Raw genomic sequence first — 17,134 nt, 5'->3', positions numbered from 1 at the left:
GGAAGATAGGCACAGATGTTAGCTCAGCAGCAATCTTCCTCAAGAAAAAAGAGGAAGATTGGCAATAGACGTTAGCTGAGGGCCAGTCTTCCTTACAGAAAAAAAGGCTCCTCTGGGCAGAGGTCAGAAGCTGGATCTCCCAGCCTCCCTTGCAGGCACAGGCACCTTATTGGCACCACCAAGCAGACACAGGTGTGAATTGTTAACTCAAAAATCAGTGGCACAAGCATCAAATCAGAAGCAGGAATCTGTGGAGTCCATCTGCTGAGGTAGACGGTCAAGTGGTGACATCTGGTGTTCAGTGACAGCAGCATGAGTTGAGCCAGTGTGCATGGGCCACGCTGTGGTATCTGAATGGGAACAAGGCCTCTGATGTGGTTCAGGTATGGCTCACATGTGGTTTAGGTGTGGTTGAAGCATGGTTCAGGTGTGGTTCAAGTGTGGCACATATGTGGTTCAGGCATGGCTCAGGTGTGGCTCAGGTGTGGCTGATGCATGGTTCAGGCATACTCACAAGGTCCAGCTGTGGCTGACACAAGGTTCAGAAGTGGCTGACACGTGGTTCAGGCATGGCTGGCATGTGATTAAGGTGTGGCTGGCATGTGGTTCAGGAGTAGCTGACACATGGTTCAGGCGTGGCCTGCACACAATTCAGGTGTGGCTTGTATGTGTTTCAGGCATGGTTTGCACATGAATCAGAGGTGGCTGACATGTGGTTAAGGCATGGTTCACAGTGACAGGCATGGGTGACATGTGTTTCAGGTGTGGGTGACATGTTTCAGCAGTGACTGACACGTGGTTAAGGCATGGCTGACACGTGACTCAGGCGTGGCTCAGATGTGACTAAGGGGTGGTATACACATGACTCAGGCGTGACTGGCACATGGTTCAAGCATGGCTGACACATGATTCAGGCATGCCTCACACTGGGGTCAGGTGTAGCTGACACATGACTCAGCTGAGGCACCCATGTGGCACAGGAGTGCCTGAGACATGATGCAGGTGTGGTTCACACATGGTTCATGCATGGCCTTCACATGGTTCAGGCATGGCTGGCACGTGGCTCAAGGCACATCTGACACATTACTCAGGCATTTCTGACATGTGATTCAGGCATGGCACGCATTTTGTTCAGGTGTGGCTGATGCGTGTTTCAGGGTTGGCAAGTGTGTGGTTCAGTCATGGCTGGTGCATGGTCCTGGCATGGGTGTCAGGTCTTCAGGCATGGCTGACATGTGACTCAGGCATGTGCGACACATGACTCAGGTGTTGGTGACATGTGACTCAGGTGTGGTTGACATGTGGCTCAGGAATGACTGAAATGTGACTCATACTTGGCTCAAACGTGATTCAGATGTGTCTGGAATGTGCTTCAGTTGTGGCTGACACACGACTCAGGTGTGGCTGGCACATGACTCAGCTGTGGCTGACACTTGACTGAGGCATGTCTCGCACCTGGTGCAGGAGTGGCTGACATGTAGCTCATGTGTGAGTTTAGTGTGGCTGTCATATGGTTCAGGTGTGTCTGCCATGTGGTTAAGAAGTGGATGACATGTGGTTCAAGCATGACTGGACCAAGGTCAGGAGATGCTGGCTCATTATTCAGGGTTGGTTGGCACACGGTGGGCACATGGCTCACACATGGTTCATGAAAGAGTGGCATGTGATTCTGGTGGGTGTGGCATGTGGTTGAGGCGTGGGAGGAATGCACTGGCAAGTGATGCAGGCATGGTTTGCATGTGGTTCTGGTGTGGCTGACGTGATTCAGGTGTGTCTGACACATGTTTCAGGGGTGTGTGATGCTTCGCTCAGGCCTCAGTGACACATAATTTCCGTGTGGCTGACACTTGGTGTGTCGTGGTTGACACATGGCTCAGGTGTGGATGACAGGTGGTTCAGACTTTGGTGATAGTTGATTCAGGTGTGGCTGGCACGTGACCCAGGCATTCATTGCACATAATTCATGCATGGCAGACGTGTGGTCACGTGTGTGTGACATGATGTACAGGTGTGGCTCACACGTGACTCACATGTTGACACTTGGCTGCCATGTACAGAGTCCTGGCTGGCACCTGGCTCACACATGGCTTAGCCATGGTTTATGTGTGGCTCACATGTGGTTCGTGTCTTGTTCAAGCATCGAAGGTGTGTGCTTCACATGTGGTTCAGATGTGTTTCAAGGGTCTCTCACCTGCAGTTCAGGTGTGGTTCAGGTGTGGCTCACACATGGCTCAGGTGTAATTCAGGTGTGGCTCAGACATGACTCATGTGTGGGTTACATATGGTTCAGGAGGGTTTCACATGTGATTCTGGTGTGGCTCACACGTGCTTGAGGTGTAGCTGAGCCATGGCTCACATGTAATCCAGGCGTGTCTCAGAAATGGGTCAGGGGTGGCTGCATATTATTCAGGTGTTTATCACCAATGGCTCATGCATGGCTCAGGTATGGCTCACGCATGGATGGGGTGTTGCCAAGGCATGGCTTGCACATTGTTCTGGTGTGGCTGGCATGAGATTCAGGGAAGGCACGCAAGTGGTTCCAGCGTGACTGACACATGGTTCACATGAGGCTATGTGGTTCAAGTGTGACTGGCACTTGGTTCAGGCCTGGCTGGCATGTGACATAGGCATGGCTGAGACATGATTCAGGTGTGGCTCACACGGGATTCAGGTGTGGCTGACACATGACTCAGCTGAGGCAGGCAATGACACAGGAGTGCCTGACACGTGACATAGGTGTGGTTCACACATGGTTCATGCATGGCCTTCTGGTGGTTCAGGCGTGACTGGCACGTGGCTCATGCATGCCTGACACATTACTCAGGCGTGCCTGACATGGGATTCAGGCACGACATGCATGTTGTTCAGGTGTGACTGATGCGTGTTTCAGGCTTGGTAGGCCTATGGTTCAAGTGTGGCTAGTGTGTGGTTGAGGCATGGGTGATTAGTGGTTCAAGTGTTGGTGACATATGGCTCAGACATAGCTGACATGTGGCTTATGTGTGAGTCCAGTGTGGCTGACACGTGGTTCAGGTGTGGCTGGCTTGTGGTTCAGATGTGGATGGCATGTGGTTCAAGGAAGGCTGTACCAAGGTCGAGAGATGCTGGCTCATTGTTCAGAGTCTGCTGGCACAAGGTAGGCATGTGGCTCATGCGTGACTGGCACGTGACTCCTCTGGGTCTACCATGTGGTTCAGGTGTGGCAGGAACTTGCTTCAGGCGTGGCTTTCATTTGATACAGGTGTGACTGCCACGTGGTTCTGGTTTGGCTGACATGTGTTTCAGGTGTGTCTGACACATGTTTCAGGGGTGGGGGATTCGTGGTTTGGGCATCGGTGACACGTGATTCGGGTGTGGCTGAGACATGGTTGTGGTGCAGTTGCCACATAGCTAAGGCGTGGCTGACATGTGCTTCACTTGTGGCTGACACATGGTTCAGACATGGCTGACAAGTGGATCAGGTGTGGTCACAATGGGACTTTTGCATGGCTGAAATGTGACTCTGGATTGTCTGGCATGTGCTTCAGCCATGGCTCACATGTGACTCAGGCGTGGTTGACACGTGGCTCTGGAATGACTGAAACGTGACTCATGCTTGGCTCAGATGTCATTCAGATGTGCCTGGAATGTGCTTCAGTTGTGGCTGACTCGACTCAGGCGTGTCTCACACCTGGTGCAGGAGTGGCTGACATGCATCTCATGTGTGAGTCTAGTGTGGGTGACATGTGATTCAGGTGTGTGTGACACGTGTTCCAGTGGTGTGTGATGCTTCGTTCAGACCTCAGTGACACGTGATTCCTGGGTGGCTGACACTTGGTGTGTTGAAGTTGACACATGGCACAGGCATGGCTGACACGTGGTTCATACGTGGCTGGCACGTGAATCATGCATGGCTGACACACGACTCAGGCATGGCTCACACGTGACTCAGGCATTCATCACACATTATCCATGTGTGGCAGACATGTGCTCACGTGTGTGTGACATGCCATACATGTGTGGCTCCCACGTGACTCACACGTTGCTGAAATGTGGCTCCCACATACTCATTCATGGCTGGCACGTGGCTCATGCATGGCTCAGCTGTTTCATGTGTGGCTCCCCTGTGGTTCCTGTGTGGTTCAAGCATCGGACATGTGTGTTTCACATGTGGCTCATATGTGGTTCAAGGGTGTCTCACATGTGGTTCATGCATGGTTCAAGTGTGGCTCACACATGGTTCAGGTGTAATTCAGGCGTGGCTAACACATGACTCATGTGGGTCACACATGGTAGAGGACACTTTCACACGTGATTTAGGCATAGCTCAGACATGGCTCACACGTGATGCAAGCATGCCACAGAACTGGCTCACATGTGGCTGGCACATGATTCAGGCTTTTGTCATGCATGGCTCACACATGGCTCAGGTGTGGCTCATGCATGGCTGTGGTGTTGCTCAGGCATGGCTCACATGTGTTTGTGGCATGCTTGGCACGTGGTTCAGGGATGGCAGGCAAGTTGTGCCAGCATGGCTGACACGTGCTTCAAGTGAGGCTGACCTGTGGTTCAAGTGTGACTGGCACTTGGTTCAGGCCTGGCTGGCAGGTGACTTTGGCATGGCTGAGACGTGACTCAGGCATGGCACACACGTTATTCAGGAGTGGCCGGCACATGACTCAGGTGAGGTGGCCACATGACACAGGTGTGCCTGACACGTCACATAGATGTGGTTCCCACATGGTTCATGCATGGCCTTTGTGTGGTTCAGGGGTGACTAGTGCATGGTTCACGCATGGGTGGCAGGTGATTCAGGTGTGGCTGACATGTGACTCAGGCATATGTGAAATATGACTCCAGTGTGGCTGACACATGTCTCAGGCATGGCTGACACGTGACTCAGGCATTCATCGCACAGTATCCATACGTGGCAGATGTTTGCTTCACATATGGGTGACATGGCGTTCATATGTGGCTCCCACGTGACTCACACGTTGCTGACACGTGGCTCCCACATACTCAAGCGTGTCTGGCATGTGGCTCACGCATGGCTCAGCCATGTTTCATGTGTGGTTCCCATGTGCCTCATGTGTGGTTCAAGCATTGAACATGCGTGCTTCACACGTGTTTCACATGTGGCTCGAGTGTGTCACATGTGGTTCAGGCATGGTTCAGGGAGGCTCACACATGGTTCAGGTGTAACTCAGGTGTGGCTCACACATGGCCCATGCGGAGGTCTCATATATTTCAGGAGGGTTTCACCTGTGATTCAGGCGTGGCTTACAGGTGGTTCACCCATGGCTCAGCCATGGCTCACACATAGTTCAGGCGTTCCTCATACTGGGGTCAGGTGTGGCTGACACATGATTCAGGAGTTTGTCACACCTGGCTAACACACGTCTCAGGTGAGGCTCACAAATGGCTGGGGCGTTGCTCCAGCCTTGCTCACACGTGGCTCTGGCATTGTTGGCATGTGGCTCAGGCATGGCTGACACGAGACTCAGGTGTTTCTGACATGTGTCTCAGTCATGGCATGCATTTTGTTCAGGTGTGGCTGATGCGTGGTTCAGGCATGGGTGACTGGTGGTTCAGGCATGGCTGACATGTGACTCAGGCATGTGTGAAACATGCTGGGTGTTGGTGACATGTGACTCAGGCGTGGCTGACATGTGGCCCACGTGTGGCTATGACGTGACTCATGTGTCATTCAAATGTGATTCAGGCTGCTTGTGTGGCATGTTCTTCAGCCCTGGCTCACATGTGACTCAGGCATGGCTGACGTCTGGTGCAGGAGTGGCTGGAATGTGACTCATGTGTGGCTCAATGGTCATTCAGGCATGTCTGGCATGTGATTCAGTTGTCGCTGACACTTGACCTAGGCATGGTTGACACGTGACTCAGCTGTGGCTGACACGTGACTCAGGCATGTCTTGCACGTGGTGTAGGTGTGGCTGACTCATCACTCAGGCATGGTTCACACGTGACTTAGTTGTGCCTGACTTGTGATTCAGGCTTGGCTCACACATTGTTCAGGTGTGCCTGATACGTGGTTCAGGCATGGCTGGCATGGGGCTCAGGTGTGGCTGGTGTGAGGTTCTGGTGTGGCTGGCGCATGGGGCAGCAATGGGGGACAGGCGGTTCAAGTGTTGGTGACACATGGCTCAGACGTGGCTGACATGTGGCTTATGTGTGAGTCCAGTGTGGCTGACATGTGGTTCAGGTGTGGCTGGCTTGTGGTTCAGATGCGGATGGCATGTGGTTCAAGCAAGGCTGTACCAAGGTCGAGAGATGTTGGCTCATTATTCAGGGTCCACTGGCACAAGGTAGGCACATGGCTCACACGTGGTTCCATTGTGTGCTGTTAGTGCTTTCAGAGTGTCGAGGTGTTGGTTCCGGCATGTCTGGCAGTTGGTTCCCTCATGTCCAGAGGGTGTTTCCGGCATGTCCGGCATGTTGATCCAGCCTTTTCCGGAAATTGATTCTGGAGTATCCTGGACCTAGTTCTGGTGTATCCAGCAGGTGATTTTGGCATGTCCGACATGTTGTTCTGGCGTATTAGTCTGGTGGTTTCAGCTTGTGTGGCAGGTGTTTGTGGCCTGTCCGGCACCTCCTTCTGGCATATTCAGCAGGTGGTTTCAGTGTTTCTGGCACCTGGTTCTGCATATCCAACAGGTGGTTCCGAAGTTTCTGGCAGGTGGTTCCTCTGTGTCTGGCATGTGGTTCTGGTACATTCGGAAGATGGTTCCGGCCTGTTGCTTGAGTGCTTGTGGCATGGCCGGGAGTCAGTTCTGTGTGTCAGAGTGATGGTTGCAGTGTGTCTGGTGGGTGGTTCCAGGTTGTTCTGGCATGTCCGGTGGGTGCTTCCTGTGTGTCTGGTGGGTCGTTCTGCATGTCTGTTTGGTGGTCCCAGAGTGTCCGGCGGGTGGTTCTGGCATGGATGTCAGGTTTTTCCGGGCGTCCAAGTGGCGTATCCAGAAGGTGATTCTGGCATATCTGGCAGGTGGTTCTGGCGAGTCAAGCAGGTGGTTCAGGTTTGTCCAGGAGGTGGTTCTGGCATGTCCAGCACATGGTTCTGGCATATCTGAGAGGTGGTTCCGGCATGCCCGGCATGTGATTCTGGAGTGTCTGTCAAGTGGTTCTGGCGTATCCGGCAGGTGATTTTGCCATGTGAGTCAGGTGGTTCTGGCATGTCCTGAAGGTGCTTCCAGTGCATTCTGGACCTGATTCTCGCATCAGTAGTGGATGGTTCCAGAGTGTCCAGATGATGGTTCCAACATTTCCAGCAGTTGGTTCCAGCATGTCAGGCAGGTGGGTCACACATGTGCGGCAGTTGGTTCTGGCTTTTGCCACAGATGGTTCTGGCGCATCCAGAAGGTGGTTTTGACATGTCTGGCAGATGGTTCAGTCTTGTCCGGCAAGTGGATCCGTCGTGTGGGGCACCTGGTTCCGGCATATGCTGCGCCTGTTTCTGGCATATCCGGCAGGTGGCTCTGGCATGTCCGGAAGGTGGTTCCGTTCTGTGTGGCACATGGTTACGGGGTATCATGCAGGTGATTTCACCGTGTCTGGTGGGTTGTCCAGGCATGTCCGACACCTGGTTCTGGCTTGTCTGGCAGGTAGTTTCAGTGAATCAGGCACCTGGTTGCGGCGTATCCAACAGGTGGTCCTGGCATGTCTGGAAGGTGATTTGGTTGTATGCAGCACATGGTTCCAGTGTATCTGGCAAGCAATTTTGCCGTGTCTGGCAGGTGGTTCCAGCATGTCCAGCACCTGGTTCTGGCATCTCTGGCAGGTGGTTCAGTCATGTCTGGCCCCTGGTCTTGGCATGTGCTACACCTGTTTCCAGTGTATCCTGGAGGTGGTTCTCACAAGACTGGCACGTGGTCCAGGCATGTCCAGCAGGTGGTCCCGGCATGTCTGGCACCTGGTTCTGGCCTGTGCTGGACCTGTTTCTGACGTATCCATCGCATGGTTCCGGCGTGTCCAGCACATGATTTTGGCATATTCGGCAGGTGGCTTCAGCGTACGGGGTGCCTGGTTCCGATGTATCTGACGGTTGGTTTCATGCTCTCTGGCAGGTGGTTCCTGTGTGTTTGGCATGTGGTTCCAGTATGTCCTGATGGTGGTTCTGGCGTGTCCGGCAGGTGGCTACCGTGTCTCCGGAACCTGATTCTGTTGTGTGCCATTGGTGCTTTCAGAGTGTCCAGGTGTTGGTTCCAGCATGTCTGGTGGGTGATTCTGGCATATCCAGCATGTTAATCTAGGCTTTTGTGGAAATTGGTTGCGGAGTCTCAAATTGGTTCCGGTGTATCCAGCAGGTTATTTTGGCATGTCCGACAGGTTGTTCTGGAATGTTAGGCTGGTGGTTTCGGCTTGTCTGGCATGTGTTTGTGGCATGTCCGGCACCTGGTTCTGGCGTATTCAGCAGGTGGTTTGTCTGTATCAGGCACCTGCTTCCAGCATATCCAACAGGTGGTTCCGAAGTTTCTGGCAGGTGGTTCCTGTGTGTCTGGCATGATTTTCTGGTACATTTGGAAGATGGTTCCGGCCTGTCTGTTGAGTGCTTGCGGCATTGCCGGGAGTCAGTTCTGGCGTGTCAGAGTGATGGTTCCAGTGTGTCCAGCGGGTGCTTCTAGGTGGTTCTGTTGTGTCCGGTGGGTGCATCTGGTGTGTCTGGTGGGTCGTTCTGCATGTCTGTGTGGTGGTTCCAGAGTGTCTGGCGGGTGGTTCTGGCATGAATGTTGGGTTCTTCTGGCAGGTATTCCAGACACACATGTGTGGCAGGTGGTTCTGGTGTTTTCCACAGATGGTTCTGGCACATCCAGAAGGGGTTTTGGCATGTCCGGCAGATGGTTCAGTCTTGTCTGGCAGGTGGATCAGTTGTGTGGGGCACCTGGTTCTGGAGTGTGCTGTGCCTGTGTCTGGCGTATCCAGCAGGTGGCTCTGGCGTGTCTGGCAGGCAGTTCCGTTCTGTGTGGCACATGGTTATGGGGTATAATGCAGGTGATTTTGCCATGTCCTGAGGGTTGAACAGGCATGTCCGACACCTGGTTCTGGCTTGTCTGGCAGGTAGTTTCAGTGAATTAGGCACCTGGTTCCAGCATATCCAACAGGTGGTGCCAGCATGTCCAGTAGGTGATTCTGGCGTGTGCAACACATGGTTCCGGCATATCTGGCAGGTGATTTCACCGTGTGTGGCAGGTGGTTCCAGCATGTCTGGTACCTGGTTCTGGCATGTCTGGCAGGTGTGTCAGTCCTGTCTGGCACCTGGTCTTGGCGTGTGCTACACCTGTGTCCAGTGCATCCGGGAGGTGGTTCTCAAAGACTGACAGATGGTCCAGGCATGTCCAGCAGGTGGTCCTGGCATGTCGGAACCTGGTTTTGGCCTCTGTGGGACCTGTTTCTGATGTATCCGTCACATGATTCTGGTGTGTCCAGCACATGGTTCTGGCAATTTGGCAGGTGGCTTCAGCGTACTGGGTGCCTTGTTCCGGCGTATCTGACAGTTGGTTCCATGGTGTCTGGCAGGTGGTTCCTGTGTGTTTGGCATGTGGTTCTGCTATGTCCTGAAGGTGGTTCCGGCATGTCCGGCAGGTGGCTACCGTGTATCCGAGATGTGATTCCGTCATGTACAGTTGGTGCTTTCAGAGTGTTCAGGTGTTTGCTCCGATGTGTCTGGCTCTTCATTCCCGCATGTCCGGTGGTTGAGTCCAGTGTTTCCAGCAGCTTGTTCTGGACTTTTCTGGGAATTGGTTCTGGCATATCAGGACCTGGTTCCGGTGTATCTGGCAGGTGATTTTGGCATTTCCGGCAGGTTGTTCCAGCATGTTTGCCTGGTGGTTCTGGCTTTATGACAGGTGTTTGTGGCATGTCTGACACCTCGTTCTGATGTATTTGACAGGTGGTTTGATTGTATCTGGCACCTGATTGAAGCATATCCAACAGGTGTTTCCAATGTGTCTGGCATGTGGTTCTGCTATGTTTGGAAGATAGTCTGTTGTGTGCTGCCGGCATGTCCAAGAGAAGGTTCTGCCATGTCAGAATCATTGTTACACTGTATCTGGCAGGTGGTTCCAGGTGGTTCAGGCATGTACTGTGGGTGCTTCTGGTGTGTCTGGTGGGTCGTTCTGGCATGACTGTTTGGTGGTTAGACAGAGTGCACTGGGTGGTTTTGGCATGTCTCTCAGAGTTTTCTGCTGTCTAAGGGGCATGGTTCCTTTGTATAAGTCAGGTGAGTTCTTTCTCAGCTTCCTAAAGAGCTGGAAGCAAGATGGTTTGTGGCTTGTCTCACCTAGAGAAATGGAGACAGTGCTTTGTGCCGTCAACCACTAGAGCAAGGTAGGGCATGACTGAGAACAAAGGAGCCTTTCTGACATATGTGTTTTCTGACACTTTCTACAGAAGAGCAGAACGGCAGTTGGTTAAAAGCCTATTGTCTCTCTCTTCCTAAGCATGTGGAAGAACAATCATCCAGCCCACATCCCCATTCCTTAAGGGGAAAATGTGGGCATTTCGTCAGAGATGAATTGGCAAGGTGGAAATGTGGCAGAAGCAGAAGTTCAAAATCAGCGAGTTAAGGGTTGAAAAGAAACGGCCTTCAGCTGCCTTTGTATGAGATGTTCCCCCAGACTCTGTAAGAGCACTGTGGAAAGTGAGATCTTTCTCAACTTACTAAAGAGCTGGAAGCAAGACAGTTTGTGGCTTGTCACCCCTTGAGTGGTGGAGCCAGAGTCAGTGCCTTGGGCCTTCCACCTCTAGAGCAATGGAGGGCATGGCCGAGGGCAAAGGGGCCTTTCTGACATGGGTGCTTTCTGACACTCTCTCCACCAGTGCACAATGGTGGTTGGCAAAAAGCCTATTGTCTGTCTCCTCCTAAGCATGTGGAAGCACAATCATCTGGGCCTGGTCCCTGTTGCTTAAGGGGACATGTAGGCATTTCGTCTGAGCTGGGTTTGCAAGGTGGAAATGTGGTAGAAGCAGAAGTTCAAAATCGGTGCGTTAAGAGCTGAAAGGAAATGGCGTCCTGCTGCCTTTGTATGAGATGTTCCTAGGATGCTGTAAGATCACTGTGGAAAGCGAGTTCTTTCTCAGCTTCTCAAAGACCTGGAAGCAAGATGGTTTGTGGCTTGTCTCCCCTTGACTGGTGGAGCCAGAGCCCGTGCCTGTGCCTTCCACCTCTAGAGCAATGGAGGTCATGGCTGAGAGCAAAGGGGCCTTTCTGACATAGGTGCTTTCTGACACTCTCTCCACCAGTGCACAATGGTGGTTGGCAAAAAGCCTATTGTCTGTCTCCTCCTAAGCATGTGGAAGCACAATCATTCAATCCTCAACCCTGTTGCTTAAGGACAAGATGTAGGCATTTCGTCTTTGCCAGGTGGCAAGATGCAAATGTCCAAGAAGCAGAAGTTCTGAAGCAATGAATTAAGGGCTCTAAAGAAACAGCATTGCAGCTTCCTTTGTATGAGATGTTCCCAGTATGCTTTAAGAGCACTTTGGAAAGCGAGTTCTTTCTCAGATTCCTAAAGAGCTGGAAGAAAGATGGATTGTGGCTCGTCTCCCCTTGAGGGATGGAGGCATTGTTTTGTTCCTTCCATCTCTAGAGCAACGTCAGACATAGCTGAGAGCAAACTTGGCCTGTCTGACATAGGTGCTTTCTGACACTCTCTCCACCAGTGTACAAACACAGTAGGATCGGTGGCCGGTATGCTGTAATAGCACTGTGGAAAGCAAGTTCTTTATTAACTTCAAAAGATCAGTTGATTTAAATCCTATAGTCTATCTCCTTCTAAGCATGTGGAAGCACAATCATTCATGCCTTAGCTGAATGATTCAGGCAGGACATGTGTGACCCACCTGCCTGAAACACTGGAACCAACTGTTGGACACTTTGAAACCATCATCTGGACACTGTGGAAACAGGAGAATAAGGTCCAGTAGGAGCCAGAAGCATCTGCAGGACACACCAGAACCACTTGACTCACATGCCAAAATCACCTGCTGGATACACCAGAAACACTTCAGAGACACTCCAGAATCACATGCTGGGCAAGCCAGAACCAGCTCTCAGATATGCCAGAACCATGTGCTGGACACTCCAGAACCACCTCCCAGACAGACCTGAACCATCTGTTAGACACGCCTTAACCACCTGCTAGACAGACCAGAACCACAGGCTGGACACGCCTGAACCACCTGCCAAACACGCTGGAGCCACCTGCTTGATTCCCCAGAACCACCTGCCGGACACGCCGAAACCACTTGCTGGATATGTGGGAACCCTGCTGTTTGGATGCTGGAAAAGCCTGACCTCCATGCTGGAACCACGCGCCAGAAACTCTGGAACCACCAGACATGCAGAACGACACACAAGACACACCGGAAGCACCCACTGGACACGCCAGAACCACCTGTAACCACCCACCGGACACAATAGAACCATCACTCTGACATGCCAGAACTGACTCCTGGCCATGCCACAAGCACTCAATGGACAGGCAGAAACCGTCTTCTGAATGTACCAGAACCACATGCCGGACACGCCTGAACCACCTGCCGAGCACTCTGGAACCACCTGCTCGACTCGCAGGAACCACCTACTGGAAAACTCACATAGAAAGGCAGGTCAAATGGCATTTCTTCCCAGCCCTTAACTCGCCACTTCAGAACTTCTGCTTCTGCCACAATTCCACCTTGCCAACCCGGCTCAGACGAAATGCCTACATCTTGCCCTGAAGCAACTGGGCTGAGTCCCAAAGGATTGAGCATCCACCTGCTTAGGAAGAGATAGACAATACCCTTTTTACAAACCACTGTTGCGCATTGGTAGAGAGAGTTTTGGAAAGCACCTATGTCAGAAAGGCCCCTTTGCTCTCAGCCGTGCCCTCCATTGCTCTAGAGCTGGAAGGCACAAAACACTGCCTCCATCCTTCAATGGGAAACAAGCCATAAACTGTCGTGCTTCCAGCTCTTTAGGAAGCTGACAAACAACTCGCTTTCCACAGTGTTGTTACAGCATACCAGGAACCTCTCATACAAAGGCAGCTCAAACGCCATTTCTTCCCAGCCCTTAACTCGCCACTTTAGGACTTCTGCTTCTGCCGCATATCCACCTTGCCAACCTGGCTCCGACGAAATGCCTACATCTTCCCCTTCAACAATGGGGACGAGGCCCGGATGACTGTGCTTCCACATGCTTAGGAGGAGACAGACAATAGGATTTTTACAAACCGCCATTGTGCACTGGTGCAGAGAGACTCAGAATGCACCTATGTCAGAACGGCACATTTACTCTCAGCCGTGCCCTCCATTGCTCTAGAGGTGGAAGGAACAAAGCACTGCCTCCATCCTTCAATGGGAGACAAGCCATAAACTGTCTTGCTTCCAGCTCTTTAGGAAGCTGAGAAAGACCTCGCTTACCACAGTGCTGTTACAGCATACGTAGAAACTCTCATACAAAGGTAGCTCAAACACCATTTTTTCCCAGCCCTTAACTCGACATGTTAGAACTTCTGCTTCTGCCACAATTCCACCTTGCCACCCTAGCTCAGACGAAATGCCTACATCTTCCCCTGAAGCAACGGGGCTGAGTCCCAAAGGATTGAGCGTCCATGTGCTTAGGAGGAGATAGACAAAACGCTTTTTACCAACCACTGTTGTGCATTGGTAGAGAGAGTGTCGGAAAGCACCTATGTCAGAAAGGCCCCTTTGTTCTCAGTCGTGCCATCCATTGCTCTAGAGTTGGAAGTGACAAGGCACTGGTTCCACCCCTGAAGGGTGTCAGAAAGCACCTATGTCAGAGAGCCTGATTTGCTCTCAGCCGGGCCCTCCATTGCTCTAGAGGTGGAAGGCACAGGTCACTGGCTCCACCCCTGAAGGGTGTCAGAAAGCACCTATGGCAGAGAGTCCACATTGCTCTCAGCCATGCCATCCATTTTTCTAGAGGTGTAAGGCACAAAGCACAGCCTCCATCATTCAATGGGAGACAAGCCATAAACTGTCCTGCTTCCAGATCTTTAGGAAGCTGAGAAAGAAGTCGCATTCCACAGTGCTCTTACGGTGTCCTGGGTACATCTCATACAAAGGCAGCTGAACGTCATTTCTTTTCAGCCCTAACTCTCCAATCTGCAACATCTGCATCTGCCACATTTCCACCTTGGCAAGGCAGCTCAGACGAAATGCCTACATCTTCCCATTAAGCAATGGGGATGAGGCCCGGATGACTGTGCTTCCACATGCTGAGGAGGAGAGAGAGAATACACTTTTAACAAACCACCCTTGAGCAATGTTTGGGAGAGTGTCAGAAAGCACCAATGTCAGAACGGCCCATTTACTCTCAGCCGTGCCATCCATTGCTCTAGAAGTGGAATGCACAATGCATTGCTCCACCCCTCAAGGGGTGACAAGCCACAGACCATCTTTCTTCCATCTCTTTAGGAAGTTGAGAACAAACTCACCTGACATATACAAAGGAATCATGCCCCTTAGATGCCAGAAAACCCTGGGAGACATGCCAAAAACACCCTCCACACACTCTCAAACCACCACACATGCATGCCAGAACGACCAAACAGGTACACCAGAAGCACCCACGTTGCATGCCAGAACCACCTGTAACCACCTGCTGGACACAGTGGAACAACGATTCTGACATTGCAGAACCACCTCTTCAACATGCCAGCTGCACACAACAGACACGATGGAACCAGCTTACAAACGTAGCACAACCACATGAAAGACACATTGGAAACATCTGTTGGATATGTCTCAAAGAGGTGCCAGAAACACAAAGCCCCCTGTGGAGTATGTCAGAACCGGGGATCAGAAATGCCACAAATACCTGTCTTACAAGCCAGAGCCACTAGCCCAAAAAGCCGGAAAGACGTGCCAGACATGCCAAAATCACCTGCTGGCTATGCCAGATCCACTTGGCAGACACTCTGGAATAACCTGCTGGGCATGCTGGCACCACCTCTCTGACGTGCCAGAACGGTGTGCCAGACACGCCGGAACCACCTACAGGACACACTGGAACCACCTGTCAACCACGCCTGAGCTACTTGCCTAGCATGCTGGAACCACCTCCTGGACAGACCAGAACCGCCTGCCGGAGATGCCTGAACCACCTGCTGAGCACGCCGGAACCACCTGCTTGACTCTCTGGAACAACCTGCAGGACACGCCAAAATCACCTGCCGGCTATGCCAGAACCACTTGGAGGACTCTCCGGGATGAGCTGCCGAGCATGCTGGAACCACCTCTCATATGTTCCAGAACCACATGCCAAAGACACCGGAAACACCTGCCCAGCAGACCAAAACCACCTGCTCGACTCGCCAGAACCACCTGCCAGACAGGCTAAAATCACCTGCCGGCTATGCTAGAACCACTTGGAGGACTCTCGGGGATCACCTGCCGGGCATGATAGAACCACCTCTCAGACGTGCCGGCACAACGTGCCGGACACGCCAGAAGCACCTCCCGGACAGACCGGAACCACCTGCCGGACCTGCCTCGACCACCTCCCGAGCACGCCGGAACCACCAGCCGGGCACGCCATAATCAACTGCCGGCTATGCCAAACTACTTGGCGGACACTCTGGAATCACCTGCCAGGCATGATGGAACCACCTCTCAGACTTGCCCGAACCACGTGCCGGACACCCCGGAACCACCTACCGGACCGCCCGGAACCACATGCCTGACACTCCGGAACCACCTGCCGGGCATGCCGGAACCACCTCTCAGACATGCCAGAAACACGTTCCGGACACGCCGGAAGCACCTGCCGAGCATGCCTGAGCCACCTGCTTGAATCGCCGGAACCACCTGCCAGACACGCCAAAATCAACTGTCCGCTGTGCCAGAACCAAGTGGCGGACAGTCCGGAATCACCTGCCGGGCATGCCGGAACCACATGCCGATCACGCCGGAACCACCTGCTCCACTCACAGGACCCACCTGCCGGACATGCCAAAATCACCTGCCGGCTATGCCAGAACCACTTGCCGGGCACTCTGGAATCACCTGCCGGGCATGCCGGGACCACCTCACAGACGTGCCACAACCACATGCCAGACATGCCGGAACCACCTCCCCGACAGACCGGAAGCACCTGCTGGACACGTCGGAACCACCTGCCAAGCACGCTGGAGCCACCTGCTCGACTCGCCGGAACAACCTGCCGGACACGCCAAAATCAACTGCCGGCTATGCCGGAACCACGTGGCGGACAGTCTGGAATCACCTGTCGGGCATGCGGGAACCATCTTCAGACGTCACAGAACAACGTGCCGGACACGCTGGAACCACCTGCTGGCCATGCCTGAACCATCTGCCGAGCACGCCGGAACCACCTGCTCGACTCGCAGGACCCACCTGCCGGACATGCCAAAATCACCTACCAGCTATGCCCGAACCACCTCCCGGACACTCTGGAATTACCTGCCGGGCATGCCGGAACCACCTCACAGACGTGCCAGAACCACTTGCCGGACATGCCGGAACCACCTCCCTGACAGACCGGAACCACATGCCGAGCACGCTGGAACCACCTGCGGGCATGTCAGAACCACTTGGCGGACACTCTGGAATCACCTGCCGGGAATGCTGGCACAACCTCTCAGACGTGCCAGAAGCACGTGCCGGACACACCGGAACCACCTCCCGGACAGTCTGGAACCACCTGCCAGACTCGCCAGAACCACCTGCTTGATTTGCTGGACCCATCTGTCGGACATGCCAAAATCACCACCGGCTATGCCAGAACCACTTGGCGGACACTCCGGAATCACCTGCCGGGCATTCGGGAACCACCTCTCACACGTGCCAGAACCATGTGCCTGACACGCCGGAATCACCTGCCAGGCATGCCGGAACCACCTGATCCACGACCCAGAACCACCTGCCGGACACGCCAAAATCACCTTTCGGGTACGCCAGAACCACTTAGCAGACACTTCGGAATCCTCTGCCGGCCATGCTGGAACCACATCTCAAATGTGCCAGAACCACCTGTCGGACACGCCGGAACGAGCCCAGGACAGACTGGAAACAATCGCCAGACATGCCTGAACCACCTGCAGAGCACGCCGGAATCACTGGCTCGAGTAGCCTGGACCACCGGCCGGACATGCCCAAATCACCTGCTGGCTACACC

Source organism: Equus asinus, chromosome 1, assembly GCF_041296235.1.
Source record: "Equus asinus isolate D_3611 breed Donkey chromosome 1, EquAss-T2T_v2, whole genome shotgun sequence".
Classification (NCBI taxonomy): Eukaryota; Metazoa; Chordata; class Mammalia; order Perissodactyla; family Equidae; genus Equus; species Equus asinus.
The sequence above is the reverse complement of the archived record's forward strand: the minus strand, read 5'-3'. Positions refer to the sequence as shown.